Source organism: Lissotriton vulgaris, chromosome 10 (assembly GCF_964263255.1).
Source record: "Lissotriton vulgaris chromosome 10, aLisVul1.2, whole genome shotgun sequence".
Classification (NCBI taxonomy): Eukaryota; Metazoa; Chordata; class Amphibia; order Caudata; family Salamandridae; genus Lissotriton; species Lissotriton vulgaris.
Window position 1 is genome coordinate 862,060,531 of NC_141698.1, and position 14,116 is coordinate 862,074,646.

Consider the following 14,116-nt stretch of genomic DNA (forward strand, 5'->3'; position numbering starts at 1 on the left):
ATGTACTCCCAGGATGGTGATGTGTGCCCCTGTATACAGCGCCCAGAGGAGGCTGCATTTTAGTCGGCTGCAGGGCCTTCCTCTGCAGGTCTTGCAAGGGGTGTACCTGGGTGGGGGGGGGGGTAAACTTATTTTATAGTTGCATGCTACAGTTTCACTCACTTCCCCTGCCAGCGCCCTACACAAGGCAAAAACTTGGCTTGTGTGAAGCTCTGCCAAACCTCTATATGTCTTATCCACCTTTTGATACAACAGAGCTGTACTGAAGAGGTAGACAATCGACAACTCTTAGGGAATGTGCCAGCCGTGGAAACAACATACGATGACAACGGAGCATAACCGCTTTAGAATCCTTCATTGTCCTACACAGCATTATAACATTACAAGATAATCATAAGTATTTTAATTTTTGTTCAGTCTGTTAATGTAGCTTTCAACTGCGGATTGTTTTAGAGTTAACATTATATCATAATGTAAATATGTAAATGTCAGATATTTCTCCACTTGTATGATATTGTAGCAATGGATTTATATATGAGCAGCTTTAACTGTAAAGAAATCAATAAAGTATTGTATTTATTAGGTCTGACTTGACAGTGCAACTCTTATCAGACCTTTTGTGATGAACAGCAAAAGAGGTTAAATAAGCACTACTGAGAGAGGGGGATTTGCCCTGCCACGAGTACAAATGTTTATTTGAAAAACTTTGTGTGCTTCTGCTGTACAGGAGAGCTTGCGCTGCACTTTTTACCTGCTGGGAAAGCTTATAATCATTGCATTGAGACTGCATTGGTTATGGTGACAAGCCATCGATCAAAGCTATAGGCCTGGCCTGTTTATAATTTATATATACAACAAAGGTAGAAGACCTGACATATTGATTGTGAAGATCCTATGTTGAAGTCAATAAGCCTGTGAGGCAGATTATCACTACCCTGTCTTATTGGATAGTACAGCTTTTTACAGAAAATCTGAGATTACCACAGTTGGCAAGGGTTTTGTTTTTGGTTAGCCACTGTGACAAACCCTTGTGGCAGAAGACTTGCACTTTGAGAAACATCATCATGCAGTTTTATTAAGGGTTGTATTGTATTTTTACAAACTGTAATTTTGTACATATTTTATGACAACTGAGAAACTGAGAGAGGGACTAGGGCTCTCCCCAAAAAAGTAACAAAAGCGCAAAAACTCTACATACATGTACATATACCTCAAGCATCAGCAGAAACGACCAGGTGGGTCGTGTGGAAGTGTTTGACACGAGATGGCAATGAAAAAACAATGGAGTCCCTGTACAAATGATGCCGATCAGAAGGACACTTTTCCTCATACTGAAAGCCTGTGGGATAGCCCTCTATTGTCTGTTCAAGTACAATTTACATTTGGTGTCCCACTGTAACAGCATATTGCATGGCGCAATTAGTGCATTTCTGCTATTGTCCCTGTTGCCACTTTGGTAGTTGCACTTTTCTTGATCACAAGTGCACATCCTGCCGAATATGAGTATTATTCAGCGTGTGGGATGGATGCCAGTGGATTATTGTTCAATTTCTTCTTTTTATAGGTTCCCATTAAGAGCATCTTGAAACTCCCCAGGCAGTCTAACAAGATGCTTGCTTGTTACATATTTCATTTGCAGTGTGCTGTTTCCTGTGGAGACACTATTTTTAAACTAGATGGACATCTTGGAATGGTATTCTCTATTGTGTATCACAGTATGCATTCAAAGATGCACACCATATTTGAAAGCATTGTTTTGACCACTTTGGAGCCCTACAACAATGATACATCATATACTTTAGCATTCAAAGATGGCTGTCCATTGTGATGTTTATTGAGAAGCCATCATCGGAAGTGATTGTGCATCATCATGTATCATTTATTTGCCTGATCCATTGTTCAATTTAGTTTTTGTATTGCAAGCACGTGTCCTCGAGTTTACGAGATGGCAGATTTTCTTATATATAACTAAATTATTTTATCTTACATATGCTTGTTGTGTTTGTGTGTCCTTTTGTTGTGGATGGGTAATTTGGTGAATGCAATAAGTCAATGGGTGGATGAATGAATGTAATGATGAGAGACAGAGTGCATATATGATGCTATGTTTCGTACCTAAACGTATCAGTGACTGAAGATGCTCATTCAGTTATGAGCCAACCTATTGTCATTGCCAAAGCTTGTTAAAGATCATTTCTTCTACTAGTCTGAATTTTTTTAGAGATTTTGAAATGATTCCAAGGTAAGCCCCAGAACCGAACCCAATATTCTCGAAGTTGCCTCCAGAAAGTGAAGACAGTATTCTAAGGGCCACCATGACAGTGATGTATATGCTGTATAGTGAAAACACAACCTCGCCTTCTTGTAAGTTATATGTCGTCTTTTTGCTTTTACCATGACTATGCAATATTGCTTTGACACATGGAGGTGATCCAATCTGAGCTCTCCAGGATGATGAAGATGAAGGGAAGCTGCCATTGATACAACTTGTGCTGTAATGATTCTGAGTGTTTGGGGGAAGCCTGCTCTGCTGCTACTTGTCCTGTTCATGGGAATCTTTCACTGTTGTGACTGCGCCTGCTCTGTGTGTGCAGCAACCTTGCACTGCTGCTGCCTGTTCTGCACCTGTGCTGTTTACATCAGGGAATATTGCTTTGTCGCTGCCCATAATATTCTGTCTTATTCTCGGTGTTTGCGAGATTTATTTACTGAAGTTGTTGCACTGCAGCTGTGTGTGTCTGTGTGTGTGTGTGTGTGTGTGTGTGTGTGTGTGTGTGTGTGTGTGTGTGTGTGTGTGTGTGTGTGTGTGTGTGTGTGTGTGCATCAGCGTATCGCATATAACATATCTGTGTTGTGTGTGCTAAAGACTCTTGATAAAAAAAAGTTTGACTGGGCAGAAGCCAAAACTATTGTAACAAACACCCTGAAAATAGCTGTCAATAAAATGACCTTTCTCACCAAGAGGCTTAATATTTTGAATAACAAACTGATGGCTCAGCTCTATGATAAAATCAAATCCACTGCTGACAACTTACCCAGACCACAAAAGGAGGGGAAAACTCACTTCTTTATCACTGTGTTATTAGGAATAATCAATGTGAACATATTTGCTCACACAACAATATTACAAGTGAACCACTGCTTCGAACAAGGGTTTGCCCTGGTAGATAGACACATCTTGGCAAGTGTTGAGACAGAGTCAGGGGAGCCAAAACGACTGCAGACATCTGAGTGGGTGGAAGAGGCAGACAAGCTTTGTCGAGAACATTAGAAAAAGTGGTTTCAAATAATACTGTGTGGCAAAACCCCAGACACACATGGATGTAAGCTCACACTAGTATACCAACAGTAAGAACATTTATCATAGTCAGACCTCTTAACGCTTTGGTTTAGCTGGCAAGGAGAGGTGCAGAGGGGCTCGCCCCTGGGCATTAGGCACTCACCGAGTAACTGAAAAGAGAGACTGCCAGGGATCCTATGCCAGCAAGATTCCAAATGCAGTATTCAATAACAGCTCAGAATATATATTGTAGAACAGCTCTTCACATCTTGTATTACTTTACTTTTTTGGAGGTTAGGACAGAGAAGGGTATGTGGTGGAATGGGGGATAATGACTAGGTAGTTCAGAGGATCGAAGTTGTGAAACTGGCAACTAATAGTGCTGACATTTTAATAGAATAATTGTATTTTCTGGGGCCAATCTGTTATTAAGAATCTAAAGTTATGAATAGCTGTAGCCCGGCGCTCAGGCGCCCAAAGTTTAACCTAGGACACCAAGGCTGGTGCGGCTGAAGATCACAGCTGCCTGGTGTTGTTTCCACCTTGTGCCTCTTTCACCTATCACCCTAAACTTCCTGTCTGTTTACCTCACTGCTCAGATGCTTTTTCATCTCTGCTTGTTCTCTTTGTTACTGTTTTCCAGTCTTTCTCTTCACACTTTCTACCCTTTCTGTCTTTCCGTTTCATGCTCTGGGTCAAAGTCCGGTTCCAAAAAATGAGTGTTGTTCCTTACCACCTGCATAAAAAAGTTAAGTCCCCTTGATCTACATATATTCTAAAACCGTATGATCATCAATCATACAAATACAACTAAATATATAAAAAGAACATCAGATTTATTCCATATATAATAAAAATATACAATCATATAAAAATACAATGACAAACAAGGTACATAAAATCAATAGGAATCACTTAAAAAAATTCAACAGAATAATGCAATTCAAATACAGTTCAAAACCAGACATTAACGATTATGACCTGTATAATCACATGGAAGGACAGAAACAAAGTAAGACATTAACAATTATGCAGTACAGTTAGTACACTCGATGTCCTAGTGACACCCTAAATATCGTAACTGTATAATTTGTGCTGCTATTAGGGTACTGGCGTCTTGAGTTGAACGTAGAGGATGCGTCGACGCGTTTTGATGGAAAAAAGGACACTCCATCTTTATCAAGACTTTAAAACTTTTTGGCTCTGTCCTAGTATCAGGGTTCCACCGAATTACTCGTGTTTAGTAGTCTGGCGTAACCGTTGTGGCTTCTATTCAGAAGCCACAACGGTCACGGCAGACTACTCAGGTATCTGGCTTCTATTCAGAAGCCACAACGGTCACGCCAGACTACTAAACACGAGCAATTCGGTGGAACACCGGGAATGGGTATATTCTTTAAAGGTGTCATATTATACCGAAGACAGTGATTCAACTCAGACCATATTTTGGGAAGGGAGCTTATTGCAGCATACCTGATTTTACGCATTAAGGACCACGTCCCCCATGTCCAATATTTCGAGGAAAGGACTAGACTACTAAACACGAGTAATTCTGTGGAACCCTGATACTAGGACAGAGCCAAAAAGTTTTACAGTCTTGATAAAGATGGAGTGTCCTTTTTAGTCTTTAGAATTTAAAGTCTTGAATTTTATATCAGAATTTTTGAAAAAAGTGAGGCCGGCCTAACTTATTTTAACAATTAGAGACTCTACGTCCACTCAACAGAAAAGCAGCTACGGTCTCATGTACTCTCATATATATGCACTTACTGAAGGCTACAATGGACTTTCTAAGTACAGGAAACATTACTTTGCTTCAAAGCAAGTATTGACTTCTTGTGAAGAAGAATAGCCAATGTTATTTTGCTTTTATATAGAATCATTTACTCCCATCAAGTACATTCCTGATTTCTGGTTCTATTTAAAGCCTTAAGTTATCTTTGTTTTATTTACAGTTGGGAAGACATTTTCATTATATTGCTGATGACCAAGAGATTTGCCAATATAATTATCTGGCATCCTGTTCATTTGCATAAGTAACTGTAACATTGGTTGGGAAGTTGAAAAATATGAAATGTGCCTGGTCAAAAATGTTGCTGACCTCATATTCTTGTCTACCCTTCGGGTTACATAACCCCCTAGTTACATTGAGAATATAGAAGACTACATAAGGAATTATTACTGCCATAAGGGATTTTGGGATCATGGTTCATTACACGATAAGCAGAAAGCAGTCATCAGATGAGCACAGGAGCCTCCTCTGATATATTGCTTTGTAGGAAGACTATATTTACTTGCAGCAGCGGCGCCATTCAAAAGAACAGAGGGGCCACGTCATCGCACCTTTTGGACATAAAGAGTATCTGTCAGGCTGAGCAAAGATCAGGCAGCCAGGAGCTATTACATGTGCTAAATGCGCAGCCCTGAAATGCCAAGGTCCCAGTGTCTATTACTGACACCTCATCACAGAGTGGGGTGGGTCAGCAGTCTCACTGACCACATCCCACTCTGTGATGAGGTAGGGACTGCTGCTTCCCCTGAGGAGAGGCAGCAGTCCCAATCCTCCTGGCACCTCCGAGGCTTCCATTTCCGAGAGCTGCAGCAGGTAAGGGTTGTGTTTTAATTGCCTGTTTGGTGCGTGCGTGTATGTATGAATGTATGTGTATTTGTGAATGGGTGTGCGCACGTCTTCATGTGAACGCATGGGCTAAGTGAGTGTGCATGTGTGTGTGTGTGTGTGTGTGTGCGTGTGTCCCTGCCCCCCCCCCCCCCTTCTAAGCTGTACTTACCGGTCATCACTGTTTGCTTGGAATTTAAAGTCTTGAATATTATATCAGAATTTTTGAAAAAAGTGAGGCCGGCCTAACTTATTTTAACTCTAGCCTTTGAAACAGTTTTAGCTCTCTTGCCAATTATTGTTTTGACCACACATTAAATAGTAAGATGTATACAAAGGAGGCCTTTTGGTCAACATGTTTAATTTACTGGTCTTTTAAGTAGTCATTGACATTTGATTTTGCCCACGACAACATGCACCATCGGGCAATAGGTCAACCCACTGTATTCATTGGCTCCCTTCACTTTGAGTGACTGCACAAAACCTAAGCACATTATTCACATCCATCAAAATTGTTCTTCCTCTTCAGTCACAAATCAGTGTCTAAGTGCACTTTTGTCACTGTAGTTTTGTATTATGTTAACTTTAAGTAGCATCTATTTATTTTGCCTACACTTCAGGTGTCCAGTTAAATGGCAATGTATTTTCCATTTACTTTTTCAAGTGCTGATATAAAGTGTTTACATGCCTTTCAAACATTGCTATTTACTGTGATCTGAGTGACTAGATAGGCAGTGATTTCTTCTTGCCTTCTCAAATAATAATGAAATGCTTGGCATAACTGAAAGGACTGGTATTTAAAAAACAAGCATTTGCAATGCAATCGGTCTCGCCTTTGGGACCTAATATGTATTTAGCTATGCAGCACATTAGCCTGGGTGCTGAAACATTTACTGTTCTTTAGCATGGTGGAAAGTAAGCACTAAACTGCATGACACGCCAGGTATGGGAACACATGGAGAGAAATATGGCCTTTCAGCAGGAAATGGTATTTTCCAAAGCTCTGTTTTTAATATAAAATCAAGGCCTTCAGTGGTCATATCACTGAAAATGCAAGATTTTAAAAAATATTATTATCTACTGGTGCTCGTGGAAGACAATTTCTATGGACTGGAATCTAGAGAATGCTAAAGTGATTCTGGTATTTTACTGACCTCTTCTGGTCATTTTCTATCAAGAAAGTTAAATAGGGGCAGTTGCCAGAAAAATGTAAGATGGGAAAGTCCCTCAGCAAAAAGCAATTCTGTATTTTACTGACCTCTACTGGTCCTTTTTATTAAGACAGTTAAATAGAGGCAGTTGAACAGAAAAAAAGTCCCAAAGCGGAAGCAGCCAAGTCCTAGGGCTGATCTTCAGAGCCCACAAAGTACATACAAATATAAATGTATACTAATATATATGTATATACCAAAGTATATAAAAGATGTCTGGAATGCTTAATCTAAAAAACGAATAAAATGGCTACATCACTGATTTTTTAAAACTCAGGGGCATATTATCAAGATAGGGCCTTACATTATCGCCGCTTTTATCGGCAGGAAACTGCTGATAAAGCGGCGGTAATGGGCTTGATAATATGCTCTATGAATTCCAATCGAAGCCCATGTTACATGTCTTCACATCTAACATGGGCTTCGATTGGAATTCATAGAGCATATTATCAAGCCCATTATTGATGCTTTATCGGCAGTTTCCTGCCGATAAAAACGGCGTAAGGCGGTTTCTTGATAATATGCCCCTCAGTTTTGTATTGAGAGCATAAGGCTGTCAAGTTGAATGGCAGCATGTTTTACTTTTTTATTTTTGTGACACATATTGTAATATAAACACATTAAAAGATACCTAACTCACCAGCCTGCTAAGGCCCAACCTATTGTCTTCGGCAATGCACTTTTTCTAAAGGACTCTTACAGCATTAAGAGGAGTAGACCTGGTGTTTGCATTCTACATGATTGCTTATTTATATTATCAACGCTTATTTAAAAGCGACCATCGCAACTGAGGATTCATCTCCCTGGCTGAAACTGGAAAATAAAGGGAAGTCTTTGGAAAGTAACATGTTTCCTATTCAATGTACCTCGGATATCGAAAGAGAGCAATTGAACGAGAAAGGTAGGCAACATTTCGTTGTGGGCGTACAGCTGGTTATGGAAGCCCTGCAAACAGGAATTAAACAGGAAACTAGTATGCCACTAATATGGCATTTAAATCAGAAGCTTAGATGTTGAGCCTTTGTAAATTTACAGAGTCAAGTTTTTACCATGGTCATGGGCATTGTGATTCCTCCAATGACACTCAACTGTATATTACTGAGTTTAAATTACACCAACAGTGGGTTCAATGTACACTTGTTAGACATAATTTTCTTCTCCCAGCAGAAACGAATGATGAAAAAACGAAAGATATAATTGTTGGAGAATGCACACGGAATGAAGAATTAAAAGGAACTCTCCTGTACTTCATGTTAATCTGTCCAAGGTAACACATGAGCAAGATGAAATGATTAAAGATAAGGGTCCAAATGTACGAACACATTTTCCCATAGACACAGAATGGATAAAACCTTTGATACATCTGACTCTAGGAAACATCTGAGGAAAGCAAACGTCAAACACACACCCTGCCCTGGTGTGCCTACATGGGAAATGTTTGTGTCACCTAACCAGAGAAGTGACACTTTTTGAGGAAGGATGGGTGTTCAGAGACAAGAAGAGGGAGGAAGATACCGACATTAGACACGTTGTGTTGTGGGCGAGCAATTATCAGATAGTCGTCAGTCGTCTTATTGATATCTTTGATGCTCCCAGCTGAAGAGTCAATCCTAAAACCTAGCAGCAATGATGTAAGGACAAACATGCAGGGGGCAGCGAAGAGAATGAAATGAAACAACTGTGAACTCAGATGTGTGCAAGGGTGGTCGAGGAACTAACCGAAAGTCTTGTTGTTTTGTTGCACACAGTAGGACAAGTCAGTGGTATGGAGCACTGTACTTCATCTAAACCTTTTCAGACAGAAGATGTCAATGAAACTGACAGGAGGGTGCCCAGGAGACAGAAAGGAAGGAGCAAGGCCATGCTGCATGGCACCTCCTTCTATGCTTTTCGTTGTAATTATAAAACAACCATTTGCAATGCAATAGGTCTCACATTTGTTAAAGTTAGAACTGTTGGCGTTGATAATAACAATGTTTTTACTTTTTTTATTTGCAGCAGAATTATTATATTTGCATAGAAATACAGGTAGAACGAACCCTATCTTCATTAATTAATTAATCAAACTCATAGGTTACATTCCTTAAATCATATTTCATTGTATGTCCAACAATCCATAGAAACAGAAACCTATATATCAGGGAGAAAGAATTCAAAATAATGAAGCTAGGCTTTATGCCCATATCCTGAATACAAAAGACACACAATTGATGGACGGAGTGCTGAACAAATCAAAACATTCACCCCCAGTCAAGAGATCTAGGTTAAATCCATAATTTCTTTGCTCACCCTGCCACCCCAGTTTAGACCTGGCCATATACAAATCAGTCTTGACCCGTGCCTCATGTGAACAGTCCAACCCGAACTGCCAAGCCAGGTCCTCCCTGGACCGCAAACAAGTACCTAGGACCAGTTTCAGGGTTTCAACCCTCATCAGCTAAGATAGCTTGAATCCAGTGGCACAGTGAGCCCGGGACCCATGTCTGGGCATACCCGACGCACTTAGGGCTAGAGAGCAAAAATCACACAATTGATGTACGGAATGCAGAACAAATCTAAATATTCACCCCCAGTCAAGAGATCTGGGTTAAATCCATCATTCTTTTGCTCACCATGCCACCAAAGTTTATACCTGGCCATATGCTAATTAGTCTTGACCCTGGGTCTCATGGGAACAGTTCAGCCCAAACTGCCAAGTCAGGTCCTCCCTGGACCAGAAACAAGTATCCTATGACTGGTTTCGGGGTTTCACTCCTCATCAGCCAGGATCGCTTGAATCCAGTGCCACAGTGAGCCCGGGACCCACGTGCACTTATGGCGAGAAAGCAAAAGACGCACAAATGATGGACGGAATGCTAAACAAATTAAAACATTCACTCCCAGTCAAGAGATCTGGGTTAAATCCATCATGCTTTTGCTCATCATGCCACCCAAGTTTTGGCATATCCTAAATACAGTATGTCTTGAAGAAACAGCGCAAGTCCTGTCTAGGTGAGACCTAAAAAATGAATGTTTCATGGCACTTTTTTCCTTCTTACGCGTTCTGTTATTGTATGTCCCTGCTTGTGTGTAGCTCAACTGACCTTTTTAATATGTAACCCATAAAAAAGTTTTGTACAAACTTTGTTTACACATAAGACATGGTAAGCACAAACATACCAATAAAATGAACATTTAATTTAGAACCTCAGGATTTGTTCAATGTGGGTAATATATTTCATCTGGTTAGCTTTGTCCATGTTCTAATATTTGATTTTTTGCACTCAAAATCAAGGAAAGGGAGGTGAGTAGGTTGGCTCTCACACTTTTAAGCAGTACTTAATTTATGCCGGTGGTGGAGTTAAGGACCACCAGCATTAATTCTGCCCACCGGAATGCAGCAGTCACTGATGGTCATTGGAACCTGGGGGCAGGAGCGGATTGGGGCCTGCAGGATGATGGTAATCTCCAACCTGATTGGAGACTTTATTAATTCACATGTTTGCTTTTTAGTTGATTATCTACTTAATTTTGGTTGTTTTAAATGGTTCTGCATATCACCTAAAGTCACTGACAGGTCTCAACCCATTTGGCGATGGAAAGACATTGCTCATTGGCTGCTTCTTTCCATACCTGTGTCATCACTATTAGCTTTCACTTCACAGGCGGACAGAGTTGCTTAGGCAAATACCACCTTAGCACAGGGTCTTTGGTCAAGGATGGCAAAGAAGAGAGTATGAGTGAAGCAAGAGAACCCTCTCAACCTAAGCCATACCATTGGATGTGAACTTTCCTTTTGGAGATATGCCAGAAGCCTCCATTGAGACATCTACATGCCAAGAGCTTCTTCACATAAAATAGGAGACCTTCTTGCCCGGAAAGGTCAACGACCTTGGTCAGGATGTAAGATCCATGACATAACGTAAAGTGTTGTGATGATTAGATTGTACAACATACAACATGTATCTACAGAGACAGGCTGCATGCAAAGTACAAAATTAGGGAAAAGAGGTCACATGGAGAATTACTGATAATTATTATACGCTCTTTCCATCAGATATTTTTTCTGTGGGCGACAGAATACCTTTGTTATCACTTTCCACCAGGTATAGCGCGCTGGATGACAAGCGAACGGGTTGTTCATGTTTGCAAAAACTGTACATCATTGTGACACAGCACACAACATGCGGGGACAGGAATGATTAAAGTATTCAGTGCAAAGATCACACGCTTATCCGAGTGTTGTGAAATTTTGTTCTCAACACGTGGATTCAGGGGAGTATTTTCCTGTAAGCACACTGAACAGGGAAAACACTGATCGTTTTTAACAACGTATTTTAAAAAAAACTTTTGGTCTTCCATGTCGCCATGTCAGTGATTTCACCTTTTCCTTAGTCATTCATTCCCTAAGAGCATTTGTTTTCAAGATGTTGTGTTTCTGTGGGTTTTTTATGCAACACATCATTCTTGTATGGTGCATGTTATGTTGTCAGATTTTTAAAAAGAGCTTGTTCACCTGAGGGTATCATGGCGATAACCTTGAGACGGAGATAAATACACTACCGCGTGAGGCTAACCCACTGGTTGCATACTATGAACGAAGGTGCCTCGAAGTGTTTGAGTGAGTTCAGGTTGTGGGTGGGTGTTTATGATGGCGTATGATGGACAGATCTGAAGGTGCAGCAGAAGACAACTCTCACAGTGCCTTTCAGTGGGTCATACCTGTGTACAAACTATATACCCATCTAATCCTTTGCCCTTCTTTTGAGCGCACAGATCGATGGTGGCATAGGTGTAAAATGAAATAAAATCATTGTCTACATTCATTCATCTGATACAGCTGACCATTGGCAAAGCCAATAGGGCTGGCTTGTTTGAGGTATATGTTTTTCTTATTGTATGACATGTCAGGGTGCAATAACAGATAAATCAAAGAGACATATCCCAATACTGGTCAAGTGGTATGCACTGTGAAGCACAGGATTTTACTTTACATGGTTCAATCCATGCCCTTAAATAAAATGACTGCAACTCTTAGAAAGGATCTTAGTTACATCTCGTTGGCCCTTTCAAAAACTCTCCACCTCCTCCACCTTTTTTCATCCAACTTAATCCACTGATGGATAGATGGTGACAAAGGTAGTTTTGCTGAAGATGCACTCAGGAAACCATGACACCCAAGCATATTCTTTTACACCAGCCCAGATGAATAGCAAAAGGCAATTGGGCGTATGCATAGCACAGAAGGAGAAACAGGGTGCCCATGAGTGTGTTCCAGGTGGCCACGGCTTTAGTTCCTCAGCTTCATTCTCTAAGAAGCAGGATGGAAACCAATGTTTTCACTAGCGCCCTGCTTTTATGTTCTATTTCCTTCCCCGCACCATATATGACAGACTGAATTATCAGACGACAATCCACTTTGGCAATCGGTATTCAGTCTAGCACTCAGACAATGGACTGCACACTCTATGGGAACCTTCTTGAGAATCCATTTACGTAGCCGTGTCCTTCTGATCTTCAGTGCACTTTTTCTCTGCCTCTGCTTTGTTTGGTTTGAATTATGAAAACCAGATCACAAAAAAATCTGCTAAAAAAATCAATAGCCAGGCCAGCTGCTATGCCAGAGAGCTTTCGGAAGGACACCAATGTAAATGCAGCAGATTTGGTTTCTATGCCTCTGCAGCAGACAGCACAAACATTACTTCCACACCGATAAAGCAAACATTGATCAAATATTGCTTTCAGATGGGGATCACCACAACATGGGCAATTATTACTGAGTAAATTCATTTTGCTCATGTTTGTATATCAACTAATCCAAATACGTCCGATACTGATCCTTCCGCTATAAGATCAACTTTATTATCTCACCATCCATCTACACAATTAATATTTAAATCAATAATTTTAATCAGTGCTGTCCCCGAAAATATACATTCATTCATCAGTGCCCCAGACTGACTCAATTTACAGTGTCAATTGTGAGTCGGAGGAAGTAGAGGAAGTTGATGTTTCGAGCGAACAATAACACACTTATCCATACTTACCTCATTGTTATATTCGTCTCCTGCAAGCTTCTTTGATGAGACTATTTTTTGATTGAAATTAGTTGACCTAAAAGGCCTGCCTCTTTTAGCCCTGCTGTCCAGTTCTCAATCTTGCAAACTAAATGACTCATCTGTTGGTCCCAAAGATAACAAGCTGTGGCTGTGGAATGTAGGGGTTCTTGAAGGGAAGGGAGGGAAAGTGAAAGTGCGCGATGCGCGCGCTGTGCCACCGGTTTCTCTGCTGAAGGGAGACAGGAGGTGGCACGTGCGGACAGGAGATGAGCACGCGTACAGAGTGCACATCTCCTGTCCGCGCGTGCCACCTCATGTCTCCCTTCGGCAGAGAAAGCGGTGACTATAGGTCTAGCCAAGGCGAGCAGCGCATGCGCTGCATCGCTAAGGCGAAACCTAAAAATTATGTATCTATATCTCCACTTTATTTATACGGGATCGCAAGCAATGGGACCAAACACAACAACTCTCTCAAAAATGGTGTACACAATAGATAATCAATCATTCGCCTTCACAGAGCAAATATCCTTATTGAAGGATATTAAAATTGATTTTACAAAAATTTGCAATCTCCGGGAAATTCTAATGAAGAGTCAGAAGGCTCCGGAAAATTTGGAACCTCATCTATATGATTTGGCAAGACTGAACAACATAGCCAGTTTATTGCAATTTTTACTCGAGAAGTTAAATCTAGTCAAGTCTGAAATTCCTTAGCCATAGCCTCTCCAAGCATGTGATGAGATCAGCACAGTAACTTGTCCATGAACCCTAAAAGGTAAAAATAGCCGTGACTCCAAAAATCACTCACCAAGACAAATTAACGAGCCAGGTGGCCACTTAAATGTCAGCCAGAACATTTGGACGAAATAGAGATAATAATAGAAGAGCTGGTAAAAAATGAAGCTTCAACTGATCTTTTATTGGGGGACACGGCTAGCGATGAGTTTCAACCTTACATCAGCAAGCACTG

The 14,116-nt window shown here is 40.7% G+C and overlaps 1 protein-coding gene across 1 annotated transcript in view; it reads right to left on the bottom strand.

Moving 5' to 3' along the window:
- The window catches only part of ITGA8 (integrin subunit alpha 8), a 721,129-nt gene that overhangs the window by 684,376 nt on the left and 22,637 nt on the right, over nt 1–14,116 (bottom strand). The window lies entirely within an intron of this gene.